This window comes from Dromaius novaehollandiae, chromosome 11 (assembly GCF_036370855.1).
Source record: "Dromaius novaehollandiae isolate bDroNov1 chromosome 11, bDroNov1.hap1, whole genome shotgun sequence".
Classification (NCBI taxonomy): Eukaryota; Metazoa; Chordata; class Aves; order Casuariiformes; family Dromaiidae; genus Dromaius; species Dromaius novaehollandiae.
Genome location: NC_088108.1, coordinates 12,530,215 through 12,542,721, shown reverse-complemented (window position 1 = coordinate 12,542,721; position 12,507 = coordinate 12,530,215).

Sequence of the window (12,507 nt, the reverse complement as noted above, 5' to 3'; positions counted from 1 at the left end):
TTACATATATCTAATGAAAATCTGATGAAAAACCTCAAAGTCAGTGATATCTGCAGCAGCACTAGAGCTTCCAGCAATCCAACAGTCCTCCTGCTGGGGGAGTGCAGTAAAATAGAAAGATCTCCCTGAGGGGATCCTATGGTTTTCATATTCCAAGGATCCTTCCACAGAATTTAAAAAGAGGATGAATCTGGCCCCAATAATGCTTTAGGTAGCCTTCAGTTCATTTGTATTTCTGCTACATGAAAAAAACCTTAGACCTTCATAAGCCACTTTCACTGTAGGCAGCTATTACCAAGAATGTCAGAGCACTCAACTTTTATGGACCTAAAGATTTCTCTACCCTTTAGACATTTCAACAGATAATTTTTAGGTTTGTCTTCCTATTTTTCCTCATAGAATTTCTCTTCACCCACAGGCTATTTTTACTACATATCCTTATCTCAATAAGTAAAGCATTTCACATGAATTGATCTTGCTTTCTTACCATTTCCAGGGTCTGTGAGCTTTTTCTGTAACTTGGAAAATACAAACTGTGTCTTGCAGCCACGTCTTTATGAAAAGAGTGAATATATTTTAGAAAGTTAGACTCTTCAGCATACTCTGGAATGCCAGTTATTTTCATGCTTGATCTTTGGTAGTGATTCTCCAGATTGTCAATTTTTTCAAGGAGATAAAATATTTCCTTGCTGTGTTATTCTCTATCCTTCTTAAAGCCTGAAATACCACCTTCTGAATTACTAATCCTTTCCTCCACAACACTTGCTCAAACATGTATTTTATTTATCAGCTACTTCTATGTCCTGGCAAGCTTCCTTTTCTCTGGTATGACCAAGACTGAGCTATTGCAGAAAAATCTATATATAAAGCATAAAAAAGTAAGTGTTTCGGGTGCTTTGAATTGCACAGACCTGGGCAGCAGGAATCCTAATGAAAGGAATTACCTATCATTAAGTGAATATCTACAACAAAGGAAGACTGCAAGATCAGTTATCTTGCCTTTAACCCAGAATTTATCCCAAATGTGTAGTGAAGCCACAACTTCAAATGATTTTATGACTTAGTAGTAGTATCATCATTAGAGAAACACTGTCCAGGGAAAATTCAGAGCATGTCTGTGACAGAGGAGAATGACAGTAGATAGATGATGATTTCTGACAGTAGATGTAGATGTAAAATGCCTACTGGAAAGGGAAACAGAGGTTAGAAAAGGAGAATTGTTAGACCTGAGACTGGCTTCATTTGAGAAATTTCATAGTTATTTTAGAGGGAGAGTTCTAGTTAACTGTTCTCGCAAAGAATCACCAGTTGTTTTTTCTTCCTACTACTAAGTATAGTATACAAGCTTTTCAGTCTTGTATTACAGCAGGGCAGGAGAGAACCACATAACTAAACACTTTGAAAGAACAATAAATATTACTTGGGTTATGCATTTTATGTTTTCTTAGGGAAAACACTGAAAACAATTGCTAGTCCTTAGAGAAATGCTCAAGTGCTGTGAAGAAAAGAATATCACAGTGCTTGATTTGATTAGTGTAAAGAGCAAGATTTATATTTTTTGTTATTTGTTTGTATAGAGAAGGAATAAAGCATATTGTTCTCAGCATTGTCAAAGCATTCAGTTGAGGATATTTTCTTTACTAGAACTTTACTAGTTCTAATGTTAGAAACACCTTCATAAATACGAAAATAAATCCAAGGATTTATTAAACCCAATAAAATTGGTTATTAGCCATTATTCTGTGTCTCTTCCTTGAACATGACAAATAGCTCATTAAGTAGAAGTGAACAGTGCTTGTATGAGTTTTTAGATGCTTTCAGCTGAGTTTTGTCTCAAATCTTGTAACTCGTGTTCTCCCACACCCCACCCGTAAAACTGAAGTATGTTCTCAGAAGCTGCAAAATGATGAATCATTTTCTTAACACAACATTAGTACCAGACTGCAAATCAATATCTAACACTGCTGTTACAGAAACAGAGGGTGTGCATGTGCAAAGGGTTCTGTTACTATAACAGGCATAGAAACATTAACTTTCTGCAAATCCTTAGGCTTGTGTGGTTAAAGACTTTCCAGGCACAGAAAATACAAATCCCTACTTTGCTTCTCTAGCAGTGTGGCCTGCCCGAAAACTGCACCCTGGCCAGAATTTGAGGCAGACAAGTGCACCCTGCATCATGCATCTCCCCTCAGTCCCAACTCTAAGGGTTGAGAGGCGAGTACTTTAAAGCACCTACAGTTTGTGGCAAAGTTCCCTAGATTTTGCAGCACCTCGCCAGACTAAGCTAGAAAACAGAAATCGCTATTAAGATAACACTGTCGTCAATTCACGAGACAATTGTTCTTACTATTCAGGAATGTTATTAGGCAGCATGTATTTTTTCTAACATGAGGAAAGGCTGTCTTAACATCTGTTTACAATGGAGCTTGAGGGGAAAAAAACATTTAAACAGACATTATGCACTTTTATTGTTCATTGATCTAGTTTAGTACATCTGGTTACTGCCTTCATTCGCTATAGTTCAGTATTACTGTGATAATTCTCTCCGAAACAAATGATTTACTGTCTTTTCTAAAAAAAAGAAAAAAAAAGCTTAAAATTCAAGACAGTTCTTTAAAATATTAATTTGACTCTGTGTAGATTTAATTGTGGGCCATTACAATAATAAAATGCTAATTCCTTTCTTTGCTGCAATATCAAGAAAAAAGAGTGCATTGAACCCAAGGGGAAAAAGACTTTTTTTAATCATATCTACATGATTAGCTGCTTTGCTAAATACAATAGATCTTTTTATTCAATACACTGTGCACAACTCTCTAAAACACAATTCTGCTGTAGCATTAAGGTAAAAATACACAGCTGAACCTTGCAATTTCATGTTTTATTGTCTTTTTATTAAATGCAATGATAACAGTAAAAGGGGATATTTAGTGCTGTCATTTTAATTTAGCATTTGGCAGTACATACAGATGGTGTGGGGTAGTGATGCTGCCATTATTTGAGCTACAGCGTCTACAGGTAAGAGGATATAAAAATCAAATGAATTTTGGAACAGTTTGTTAAAGATTATGAAATAAGATCAATGTGTCAACAATCTGACCTTGAAAATGAGACAGGAGGTTATCTTTGCTACTGCTGGGCTGCTAGAAGTGTAAAAGGGCCTCTGTGGTCCATTAAATGAGATCCTTCCAGACACCAGAAGTAGGACAGCTCCTGCCTACTGTGGAACTGATCATGGGACTTCGATTCTACTCAACACTATTTTGGCAACGTAGAAGTATTCCATGCTTCTCTGTCACTGCAAAATACTTACCCTACCTCCCCCAAAAGCAGAGCAAGAAGAGATGTTGTTTTTAATAAATTGAAAGCTTTTCAATTTTCCAGTCTATTTTCAGATAAAAATAAAACCTTACTTATATGTTTTACAGTGATGTCTTGCATCATTCCAAGTTTAGATTAGTGACTCATTTTAATTAACTTGGACCACAGTGAAATGCATTGCCAGTGAAATCATTACATGACCATAACTAGGTTCACATGTCTTTCTGTAGTGACACGCTGGAATAGGAAAGTACGACACTAGCACTGATACTACTCAGGATTTTCTTTTGGATGCATAATTCCTAATACATAATACTGCCAGGATATGGTTTTAAAAGCTGAGATGATTATATACCTAGTCTGAGTATGTCATTGTTATAGTTCCATACAGAAATCAGGCATTTCTGTCACAGCAACCTGTGTACAATTTATGCTCCTGATATTAAAAGAAAAAAAAAAAGAAAAGAAAAGAAAGAAAAGCCTGAAAAAGGCTAATGTTTCTAAAAAGGAGATGATCCTGCCACTTCCATCTAAAAGGTTACTTTAAGTTTAGTGTCAGACCTCACTGCAGAAGTGTTACGATTACAAGCTATCCAGAATACCTAATAAGGACCACATATTTTCATCTTCCACTTCACCTCACACTATTTCTGACCTGTAGCTTTCAACAGTCATTGAACTTGGCCTTTATTCTCCCCTTCCCAGCAAATCTCTCAAGAGTTTCAAGAACGCAATTTGCTTGGTGAACCATCTGTTTGTAGACAAATCCTCATAGAGAGGGCAGCTGTGTGGGACACCCCTGAGGCAGCACGCATTTCCTTTGGGGTTTACAACAGATGCTACAGGAGTCTATTAATGAGATATCTAGATGCTCAAATCACCTCTCGGACATTTTGGTACCAATCCCACAAGTGCTGAACAGTCTTCTATTACTGTCACTGTAAAAGTGAAAGTCCATCAGCGAGGACTGGGAATATTCGTTTAGCAATCCAAGCATTCAAATCCTAAGCTTTCTAAGCTTTCTATTAAGATGACAATATTTTAGAAGTGAGAATTGGGACTTTTCCTATCCTTCCTTCTCACCTTTTCCACAATACTTCCAAAGAACAGCATTTCATTTCTGTTCATTCTTGCAGATTTTATAAATATATACCCTAAAATGTTTTACCCACACTACACTGCAAGTATTTAGTGCCTTTTAAAATAATTCAATAGGAATTGAGTAGATTAGGACCTTGGTTCTGAACATCTTGGATATGGAGGGAATTCTTACAGATATGCTCACCTCATCTCATTTTCTTACATCCTCACTATAATTTAGAAACCTTCATACAAAGGTTGTGCCAGGTCAGCATACATGGCGCATACGCTTATGCTCCAGAACTGATGGATTCTGCCTGTGGAGGAATGAATCGACTGAGCAGATGGAATCAAAGGCCATTGTGGAAGACAAACACTCAGGGTGAGAATACAGACTGATGAAACATGAAATCAGCTGTCCTGTCTGGTGAATCTTTTAATAAATCGCATTCTACAAGAATACAGGATTGGGGGAGTGGAAAGAATGAAAAAGTCTAAGAATAAAAAACAGCCAGCTGATATTTCAAAGTCCACGTGCACCATGATTGCTGCTTTGATTGAAAACCCTCCATCCTTTTATGTAAGAATATGTCAACCTCTGTCCTTGATATGGTTTATCCCCTGCACTCACACCTGCTCAGGTTCAGTCTCTGAGGAGGCTTGCTGCGTTTTTTCCTCCTCTGAATTGGTTCATAAAAATCATTTGGCTCACATTCTTCAAGGCCTAAATTATTCATCAGCTAGTGAGCTGACAAGAAGAATTTGATTAGGGCAAAAACATAGGTTGGCATATCTCCATTAAAAACACAGGGCTTGCTTTGTGAAAATAAGGGTGTCCTGGAATTCCTCTGATGTATGTCTATGCATGATATGTAGATTTAAATGTCGATTTATTACAAAATCCGAGATACCTGCCTTAATCATCTTAAGCTTCATGCTTTTAATTCTCCTAAACACTGGCATGAAAACAAAAGCAACTAAATAAGAAATTAAAAGGTCAAATTTTCCATTGTAAGTAATAAGCGTATCTCAGCTCCAATGTGTGGATTAATACCCGTGGTAAATTTTACTTCAAAGGCTTCGTCTTTTCTGTCAGGGAAATTCCTACTTTTAGTGAAGGAACACAGATGTCTTACTGCATCAGATCAGTAGTCTTGCTTGGCCACTGTCCCATTATTTGACCATGGTTTGGTTCTTGAAAAATAAAGGGAAAGAGAAAGAATCCTACTCTAAGAAATTACTGTCTGACCTGCTCACAGATCCTGAATCATGAAGATTAACGCACCAGCCAAAACTCAAAAAATGCATTTAGTGTGCTTCCGTTACTTAAAATGAACTCTAGGATGAAACCTGAAGTTCCAAATTGCAATATAAGATTTTAAAGTTCTGAAAATTTTGTTACAGTAACAAACAACAGAAGTTCAAATATAGCCAGACAGCCTGTTGGAATTCATTTGCCTTGCAGAAACACCCATGGCAGGAGAGACTGGTACCAAGACAGACTCTTAGATACGATAGCAATGCAGCTCTCCAGCAGTTGCAATGCCTTATAGAGTTCCTAATTTTCCGAAAAAAGGTGTTGCCTAAAATGTTATGCTAGAGAATCCTTACTGAATGCTAGTACAGTACCCGCCATCACCTTTGCTGGATTAGTCCTGTACTTGGATCCATTACCCGTATTTATATATACAGCATATATGAATTTCATTAGGTAGTGGGAAAGCAAATTTGTTATTGAAAAAACATACTAAAAAAGCACACAGGTGTAACTGCCTTTGTTCAAGCTTCTAAAGGTAGAGGAGTGGAGCAGAGGGTACCTCCCAGGGACTGAATTCACAAAGGGATGAATGAATGTCATTTAGAGTTTTCTGCCCTTTCTTTGGGAATGATTTTGAATCTGCTCCTGGGGGGAGGTACATATTCTTCTTCTCTGTTGGAAGAGCAGCAGTTCCTTTGCATTGATATTAAACTGCTTTGAGGGTTACCAGTTACACAGATGTAATGATTTCAACATTAGTAATGCCTAACAAAAGCAGAAGTGCCCTTTTGAAATGGAAATACAGTTATAAAGATGGTTTAAATTACTGAATCCATTGTACTTTGATCAGTGGTTGGACTTGCTAGATTTCTGCTGCTCAATATATAAATATATATGAAAAATATCAATTCTCTTTTTCTTTTTTTTTTAATTTATTCCTCTGTTTCAGGAAAAGATAAGCCATTTTTCATTTCACGTTCTTTTCTGAGAAACTAAAAAGCACTGAACAGAAAAGATACAGTATTGGAACAAACCATTATTTTAACAGAATTCGCATTGTCTCTGACAAGACCTAGTACCCAAAGTTCAAAACAGAGATGAGAACATCATTCAGTTTGTCCAGTCCTCCAACCTGTATCACTGGTTTTCTGGGGAGCTGAAGCATGAAATTTGATTTTGAAGCCTGTAAAAACACTATACAGCCCTATCTACAACCTGTCCACCTCTTGGTTACACAATAGAGTTCCAAACTGACTTTGACTGGGGTCAAAGTTATCAGTGTTTGACATTTTCAGCAACACTTTGATTGTTGAGCACTTGCCTTCCACTATGATGCTCGACACCACAAAAAACCATGGATTAGATCAGACAGATACCAAACAGCTGGAAATGGGCTGGCCAGTGCTTTCTAATTCTCAGACATATCATATTGTACCCTCAGATCGGAAGTGGTAGCTTTGCCTACAGACATGAAATAAACAAAAACAGGGATATACTCCAAAAATTAACAGATCATCACAACCTACTCCTTTCCCCATTCAACTAAAACCCAGAAATTCCTTATTACAGCTAATGTTTCAGTATTGAAAAAAATTTTCTTCCTAAAGTGGCATGACCACACTTAAATTTTACCTTCTGAACTAACACGGCTTTTTTCTTTTGCATTACTTGCCCTCTTCTTTTTAGACAAATCTTAATGTTCTAGCAGCCTTCCGTAAATTCTTCATCAAGCAACCTTTGTCAGTGCCTTAATTTGGTAAAGGTCTCACACTGCATGCATATTACCAGCAATCAATTATCAAAACTTATTTTTAAGGCCTTAACTTAATACTGCTCCGTGTGAACTTTCCAAGAACAACTCAGACAGCTCTTCCTGCCACTTCATGCATAAATTATCCCATCAAAGAGCTGGTGTTTATTCTGAGCTCTTTGAAATTCTAATCACTTGTGCACACCTCCTCAGGCCAGTCTGTCCTTTGAAATTTGGATTACTTACAATTGGGCTATTCATAACATACGGCTATAGAATGTGACTCGCCACCCATTTACAAGCCTCCGGACATCCAACAGCTTCATCGAAGATTTCCAATTGACAGTTTTCTTTTCCTAAAAATTATTTTCCCAAGGTAAGCTTGGTATCAACTAGTTATATCACAGTACAGTTAAAAATTGTCTAACAGAGAGTGAAAAACATGCACGTGCAACATTATGTTCGTCTTTTTTACCTATTACTCAAAAGAGCACTTGCGATTTTCGCTTGGTGTGAATGCTGGCTATATAGGCTGAGAAGCTGCCGTTATGTCTGAGCTCCAGCAGAGAGTGGTCGGCTAAATTAACTATTTGTTCCAAATGATTTTTCATCCTGTAGTATTAAACTGTAAAATGAAGTTATTGGCAAGAATGATACAAACACAGTCATACAAAGCTTCTGTAAGGCCTAATAGGGACATTTTAGAATTTCGGTTAACCAGTTTTCCATAGGCTGACATAAGAATGATTTCAAGATGAGGAGAGCTAACAGTTCTCTAGAGATTCCCTCTGCCCCTCAGCTGGGATAAAGAAGAGTGCCTTTATACTGCCACCTGCATAAAGTGATAATTTGGGACATTGTCACTGCTGTTTGTCTGCACACAGTTATTCCTTACAGCTACAAACAAATCACCATGGCTTTCACCTACATTACCAAGAAAACCAGTAGTAGCCCTTCCACACAACAGGTAGAGATTTGGGTGAAGATCCGAGTCCTTCTAAGTAAGTGAAAACAATTAATTTTTTTTTCCAATCAAGTTAATTCATCTTGCAATTATATGCTATATTGTCTCTATTTCATTATTTTGAATATGGTACAAAAACAATCACTGGAGGCACACCTAGAATAAAAATAGGCTGTTTCAGAAACCATTAAAGGAATGTATGGCTCTTTAGTTCGGACCAGAATGTAGCCGAAGCAGCTGCCTACAGGCTGTCTCCTGCACTCCCAGGTATTGTTCTGTAACCTTCTGGTTTGTTGTGCCTTGTAGACTTTGGTAGAAAGCAAACAAGTACTCCTCTTACTGCGTATCCATTGAATTGAATGTGTCAGGGCTACATCTTGATATACATTCATTTCTGGGAGTTCCTGATACTTTTCTCCAGCAGGAGTGAGAAAGAATAGAGAAAAACAACAAATTTCTATCCTTTCAGACCCTCACAATATATCATTAGTGGGACATCATGTATATTTGAAGTTTCATTATCTAGGTTTAGGTTTTGTGACTTGTATAAATTCAACAGAAATGGTAGCTTATAGAAAATAGCAGAATATGCAGATACACCTACATTTCTGTATTCCACGGATCCAACTCACAGAATTTTCCTAAGTAGCTCCTAAGCTCAGGTGATGAAGGAAAGGGGGAAAAAAATATTACAGCACTGTGTTCTACCTTATCAAAAAGCTGTGCTAAAAAATGTAATATTAACTATAATTATCCTTCATGACAGTGTATTTCCTTGTCTTCACAAACATGTATCAGTGAGACAAATGGCAGTGGGAGTTCTGGCATAATAACACATACAAAACTGCATAAAGAGAAATAGTAAATGTACTGGCAGAAAGCCCAGTTGGTTTCAACATATTTCAACACTTATATAACGTTTATATAGCCAAATGTGGAGATAATGGCAGAGAACCCCGCTCTTTCCCGTTATATGATTATTCACACAGCTTGCTATTAGAAAGAATATTTCATCAAACCCTTCCTTGAGTTTCTGGCTCTTGGACTCAGCTCCACTAGTTGAGTCCCTAACGCTACTTCAGAGACAGCCAGGCGACCATGCAACACTCCCGTTATTTACAGAAATTCCAACAACAGCATTTCTTAGATTCAGTCAATATCTCTCTGATAAAAACGAAAGTGAGAAAGCAAAAGATTTGTGGTTAATAAATACTAGATCATTTATTACTAAGAGGACCCTCATGAAAACTCTTGTGCACATTAATCAAAACAGGAGAACAAGGAAGAGTGTCTTTGTTATTACTATGAATTAAAATTTCTGAAAGTATCTAAGAAATGAGATTTATGAATTTATTTTCTTGGATCTCAGAATTTTTTTCCATACATATTTATATTTTTTTTCATTCTTTTTGTTCCCCCACACGCCTTTTTTTTCCCCCTGCACTTCAATGGAGTTACGGAAACTTTCACCAGCAGAGGATCTGATCCAAGGTCAAATATTTAGAGTAAGATTTTTAACGGTGAAGGAAGTTGAATTTGACGTATAGAATGAACAGGAACTGCAGGAAGTATTTGAATACGGTGGCGTGATTAGAGATACCTTTGGCAACAGCATATTAGAACAGGTTATAGGATAACAATAATACAGACAGTGATTTACTTTACAAAGGATGCACTTTCATTCCTGGGATTCACACAGTGGTGAAAATTTGAACAAAAAGGTGTTGATGCTTTTGTTGATGGAATAAAGCATCCAATGTGAGGAAAAAACAAGAAATCTAAAATGCCTATCTTTAAAAGTTAACTAGACAAATCACTGGAAACTGAGGCCATCTTTCATCTTCCACTGTCTTAAAACATAAGACAAATCTATCTAACTAGATTTTCATGTATTCTGACAAGATCTACTGTTCCTTAAGTCTATAATCTAACGGCTTGTCTTTTTGTTTTTATTTTTTTAAGTAGGGTAGGGTAATATAATTATTCAGGCTTCCTTACTAAAAAATATAAGTCATGCCTACTCCTGTTCTTTCTCTGATTATAGTATGAAAAGATATCTGAGACAATGACAGAAGATAGTCCACAGTAGTTAAGAGTAATACACATTAATGTAAAAATGAGATTTGTCAGGAGATAATCCAGTGATTTTTCAGACATTATCCAGAAAATACAGAACTATGGGAAGATTAAACCCTCAATTTCACAGAGAATTTAACCCATAGAGAATTTATAGGATTGTCTTAGAAGGTGATTTCTCTTCAATTCCAAATCCATTATCTGACAGAACAGTTAAATAGGTCAGCTCATAGCACTCATCAGGCTACATATATATTTTTTTCCTTTAAAAAATAAAGAGATGTAGATTTCAGAGCTTATTATTACGTAGCATTACAAGTTTACTTACAGGCCTTTATTAGATCAATGTCAAACTTAAATGTAGTTTTACACAAAAGATTAAACAAGGCTGAACAAAGTTAACAATACCGCAGGAGCGAGAAGCTTATCAATGTTTCCACTGAGATATTCTGATGAGGAATCATTATGCACAGATGAACTCTGGAGCTCAGCCTAGCTGCACTGCTCAGCAGAAAGGACAGAGGGCATTTTTTTACTATTTCAAATGCAATTTCTTTTTTTCTTTTTAAAGAACTCTCAAATATTTCTCTGTAGAAAAGATATTTTAGGAATGTAGTTCAAGGGTTTGCCCCAAGTACTTCACTTGCACAGTATTTTCATTTGTGATTTGGGATTTTAACCTCCTGACCTACTGACAATACAGTAATTGAGTAAGCTTGTAACCCATTTGAACTCAGGACATTCCAGCTCTGTGAATATGACTCAGATACTTAGCACAAATTAACTGGAGCAGAAGAGCATGCTGGAAATGTCCAGCACCTCAACTTCTGAAACCAGTGAGAATCCTTCCCATTGAATTTCTCGGACTTCAGAGCATGTTTCATACTGACAAAGGCAACAAGAACAGGTCATAACTTACTCTTTCATATGATACAAATCTATATATTTCAAAAGATTATTTTAATGCAGTGAAACCATAAGGGACCTACAACCACACTTCCTTAAAATAAATTCGAAATACTCTCATTTAAATTTACTATTCACTTCAAAAAGTGAATTATTACAACAAAATACCCCTATAAAGAAAAAATTATTTCCAATCAATCATGGGCTTACAGAATGATAACTAAAAAGAAAAGAAAGTTTGCCCCTGCTTTCTGCCCTGCAGAGATTCAGTTCAACTAGATCTGTTTTCATTCATGACTACAACTAAAGGATGCATATGAAGGGCATCTGCTGACAAAAACAGAATCTTAAATCTTCAGAACAAAAATACCTCTAATAAAGTTACTTCCCTTCCTCCTGTAGTAACTTTGGAGAAATACCAGGAGGCCCATGGTTCCTGGTTTGGAAAGCAGTACTGTCCCTTCTAGCTGAGACAGTCTTGGGGGCTGTGGCTGCCACTCCAACCCATAAGAAAAAGGAAAGAATATATGTAACAGCTGTTACAGCAGCCATACTGTCTTCCAATAATCTTACTGACATTTTACTGTTCATAGTTTCCGTGCTACAGCCAGAGAACTTTTGACTCTGGAACGATCATCCCTTGTGAAACCCATTTCATACCTCCTCCTGCATCGCGCCGCTGTCACAGTCAAGTCAGGACAAAAGCAGCACGAAATAAGATCCAACCCAGCTACTGCTATGGTACCTGGCTTTCCACTTCAGGGTGCTGCTCCTCTCCCTCGCTGCCGCCCCTCTTGCTGAGCCAGGGGCAACCAGCGGGGCTGAGATCTGACTGCCCCGGCCTGGAGCGTCCCTCTGTGCTCCTTTGGCCCCTGCTCTGCCGCTGGCTTAAGCGGTCATTTTTGGCTGAAATAGTGGGGATACACGTACCTAATAAATACTGCTGGTCTGAATTCCTACTGGGACTTTTCTTGAGAGTTCACTAAAGCTTGTCTTAAACACCTTTAAAAAGCAACGTGAATCCCACACTGCATTCACCCGCCCGGAGAAGCATTCCCAGAGAAACTTCAGGTGAACAGTCTAGACTGAGCTGATCCCACACCTCCTTACTGCCCACAGACCGAATTCGAGATCTCTGCCCACTGCCCTCTG